The sequence below is a fragment of the Benincasa hispida genome, chromosome 6 (genome assembly GCF_009727055.1).
Source record: "Benincasa hispida cultivar B227 chromosome 6, ASM972705v1, whole genome shotgun sequence".
Lineage (NCBI taxonomy): Eukaryota > Viridiplantae > Streptophyta > Magnoliopsida > Cucurbitales > Cucurbitaceae > Benincasa > Benincasa hispida.
The window spans coordinates 44,778,077-44,782,779 of NC_052354.1; positions in this window are offsets into that span (position 1 = coordinate 44,778,077).

Here is a 4,703-nt window from a genome sequence, read left to right on the forward strand (position 1 = left end):
CCCCAGCCAACGCAAGCTATGCGATCATGCTATACACACTTGACGTAGACGCATGTGATGTATATGCGATAGTGTCGAGAAGCCTACTTATAAACCTCTACATTCCCGCTCACGTGCTCTCACACATAAGCAAGATGACCACATACCACCATATCCTACTTAAAGGGTGCATACGCTGTGTAATAGCAAACAGAGCTTATTCCTAAATTCCCCATTCTTGTTTATGTGATCGAATTGGCTCTCCCAAGTCTTAGATTTGGTTTTAGACTACTCTCCCAAGTATGCCTAAATGATGAATGATGCGCTCATAAGACAAGGTAATCACATAAACTTGGCTGACGTAAGATTATTCCTATCTCTAGTGAACACTTGCTTAATGCGACCAACCACTTACCCTCTTGGACAGTTAGTTGCTTCTGATTCTACTCATAGACAAGCATTGCGTCCGCTTATAGACAAGCGTTGCTACAACTTCATACTAAACAAATAAGGTTTTCTCACAACACTCGCGTAACGCACACCTCCCGGTGGTTTGCTACATGCTTCATATTCCTATGTCGCATGATTAAGTATACGATATTCTAACAGTCTTACTTAGTGATGCAATGAAAGTAAAGGATGCTAAGTAAATGAAGGTGGAGATGGAATCAAAGGAAAATATAGAAATGCATTGATCACAAAATGTATTAATCTCTTAAAGCATAATGTAATACAATACAGAGATTGAAGGTAATGGAAGGCCAGATGGAAGCAATGTCTTGCTTTCATCAGATGTGTGTCAAGGCTGCTGATGGTGCCGTGGATGGGCGGTGGAGTAGACTCTCTTGAGCTCTAACTCCGGTGAAGGCTCCGGTCTCATTCGGAATGGTTAAGGGGATGAAGAACTCTTAAGCTATCTTCTCACGCTTTGGTCTGGATCACAAGGATCCGCCCTAAGGCAGGGAACCTTAGGCGGAAAACCTTGGATAATTTGAGGTTCTGCTCAACAGCTTCTATTTATGGAGCTTGATCGCCGATAGCATTAATGGACCTGCTCTGATTCTGACACTCGCGGCATGATGGTCCTTTTCTAAATCTCTNAGATTGGTATGTCTGTAACTCGTTGAGGAGAGTTGTAAGGTTATACTTCACTTTGTTAAGAATCACATTACTAACAAAGTGCAGGAAGCTCTCCGGAAATGAATGCGGGATAATGCTAACCTGGCTGCCCTCATCTATGGTACCTATTCAACTCCGCCACATTGAAGTGGACCATCATGTTTAGCACATGTTCACGAACAGAGGTGCCTTCTTGCATTTTGGAGTTGGATATGTATTTAAGAGCCTCATGCATAAGCTGTTTAGATAGTTGTCCAAACATCCCTCGCAAGGACTCCATGATTTCACGCGCTGAAACCATAGGCTCATGTTTCTTGGCCAAGACTACAGAAAGATTTGCCAAGATATAGGCTCGGGCCTTTTTATTCGCCCTTGTCTATCGCTCGTATGCCTCTCGAAGATTTCGAGCGGCATTTAGAGCGGGAATAGGAGGACAAGTCTCTGTGAGAGCGAACATGAGATCCTCGATGATTAGGATCGTCGTGATCATGTGTTTCCACGTTGAAAGATTATCACCAGTTAATTTTTCGGCGCTTAACAACGATAAGATGGTTGTTGCCATTTGAAAAAGTTGCTGAAAATACGAACAAAATTTTATTAGATTTTTGCTAAACCACTTTTAAACTAATCAGTTTTGCAAAACAGTTTCAAGTACCCTAAGTTATAGACTTCTATTTTGCCATGATGCCCCAGTCAGTCAGGATAAACGCCACCGGTGGGGTGATCAGTTGCCCCTTCGCTGAGATGAGACGTTCTCAACCATTAGGAAGAATCAACTCTTGGAACTGAACCTAACAGCCACAATTTTTTTGGTCTAGAATCGTTAACCTTTAACTATTCCGCGTAAATGTAACCCTTCGCTTTAGGTGCCAAAGTCCCGCCCTAATGCGCTTACCGTAGGGAAAAGACAAATTAGGACAAGAGACTAAGTTACCTTATCCTCTTACAGGAGATCAAATAAAGAAACATGCAAAACTACCATCCATTAGGGGGACACTCCCAGGGTGCCTCGAGGTGATGCGCAGTAACTTTATTCAACCTAACGAGGGAGACAGAGGAATATGCTGTTACACTTCCCTCTCCCATTTACTATGAACATTCTCTCCATCCACCTTGATATTGACCTACCCAAACACCATCCATTGGAGGGACATGCCAAAGGTGCCGTGAGGCCAAGGATAGATCTCACGGTGTGGACTATTTAGGAGAAAAGCAAAAGGTTTAAGTGAAACATCTTATGCCCCAAGTACCTCTCATTGAATGTTCTACCCAGGGATTCATTAACCTAGACAATCCGGCTACTGATTTTAGACTAAGTCATCTTTTTAAACTCTGCTCATAAACAACATTTGTCTATGAAATATGAACAAGTTCAAGTAGTCACATTTAAACACTTTAATGAACTGTCCTTAACTTGCATGCATGCATTAAATCTATCTAATTCACCTTTTTAGGTAAGTTCCCAGGTAGGGGTGTTACGTTTCCGTCAACTTAAATACACCAGCCCAGACAGAACCTGCCTTAGACAAAAGGTCTCTTATAGATAGATTTGCTACACTTTAACCTTTTATTAGCCAATTCAATCATATTAAACTGACTAAAAGATTAAAGTCTTAGGGTTGCTAATCATATTAGAACCGTGATCTTAGGTCTATGTGATCCAAGTTTTAAACACTTTAAAACCTTGAATTTAAACCTAAGTGAGCATGCATCTCTTTCTTATTTCTTTTAGTTCTAATTTCTCTTTAACTTTTAAAAAGAAACAACTAAAACCATTGCGCACAACGAGGCATTTATAACATTTATAAAATAACCTATGTGTCATGCTTCATGCAATGTCCGGTCATTACTATATATAACTTTTATNCTCTGATTCTGACACTCGCGGCATGATGGTCCTTTTCTAAATCTCTGCTGTTAACGGTGTGGTAGGTGAAATGTCAACATCATCTTTTTTATAATCCCAATGTATGCATTCATGTTTGCATTCCACCAACCTTGCGATTGCTCTTCTGTTATGGTTATTCTCTATAGTCGCAATCTCTCTGCGATGACCGCATTCGCTTGACCACTGCAACTTTTATGTGATGGACGCATGCGACTGATGGTCGTAACATCTATGTGATGACCGCATTCACTTGACAGCCGCAACTTCTATGTGATGAATGCATGCGGTTAATGGTTGCAACATCCATGCGTCGAACGTATGCGTTTGCTTCTGCAATGGAGATATTCCTCGCATGCGGTCATCTTTGCGATAGCCTGGCTTCTGCGCATGCGATCGCTTTCTGCGGTTGCTACAAAAATAAATAATTGAATGCATAATAACGCATAATAGTGGGTTAGCTGAGATTCTTAATGCCAATCGACGCAAACTTGTTTTCTCATGAATTCCTAATATAATCACCGCATATTCTACTTAACAACCCTCATAATTCTAAATAAAAGGCCTATAATGACGTGCATTTCTGCCCGTCATCAGTTGTTAAGTAAATGAGATTTACTAAGTGACAGCTTGAAGTTAGCTAAACGATCGTGGAGTGTTCTTAGGCGATAGACACTTAGGTAAGCGATGAGCTAAACGATCGCATAGCTTTTGCAAGATGATCGCTTAGCTTTTGCTAAATGATTGGGCATCAACCTATATAATAGGTTCTTTCCATCTTTCACTTGCTTAATCGTTTACACGATTGTGGTTTCTTCATCTTTCTGCCTCAATCCAAGTCCACACATAGCCCACCCTTTAGATTCTCACACCGAGAATACCAAGGTAACCTTCTTGGTGGTGTCATACTCAACTTGACACTGTCGAGGTTCTATGGAGGCCATTCGTGGTGTTCGGGGTGTTCATGACCTGGGCGATCACTTAGTTCGAGTGTGCGGTGTTCGTGCAGTGTGGCGGTCATGTTGGTCGAGCGTTTGTGATCAAGAAGCTTGAAGATGAGTCTTCAAAAGTGTGTTGCTCTTGTCCTTGATCTGTTGTACAACATGTTGTAATTTCTATATTTTATGCATAACCATATGTTTCCGTTTATGATTTAATTGTAAAGTTCATATACGATTATAATTTGGAATGATCCTTCCGCTGCTCATGGAAATCTTCGTGTTCGATTTCCTTCAATTGGAATTAGAGCAAGGTTGTTCTGGTATTCCAAATTTCAATTCTATTTTGAACTTCTTTTACAATCTTGGTGGGTTTTATGCATTTGTGTTTAATTGTTAAATGCTTTTGTGAATGGAGTTGATGAATTGTTACGGGTTTAATTGCCTTTATTTAAAGCTTTCTTAAATTACAAAGTGTTAATTTGTAAGGGCCCCTGTGTTTTGGGCGTAATTAACATGCTATCGAGTCTGTAATTCAAAGAATTTGAGTTTGTCGAGTCGTTCGTGACGAAGTTTTGAAGCATGGAGATGCAGTTTTCAACGAGGAAGAAGACCAAGAGTTAGTCGTATTGTGTAGCCTAAGGTAAACGATTGTTGGGATTTATCTAAGCGATCGTGTAGATTTATCTATACGATCATGTAGTATTTACTAAACGATCATTTAGCTAATGCTAAACGATAAGGTGAATCGTTTACTCTATCGCGTAGCGTTGGTTGCCCAA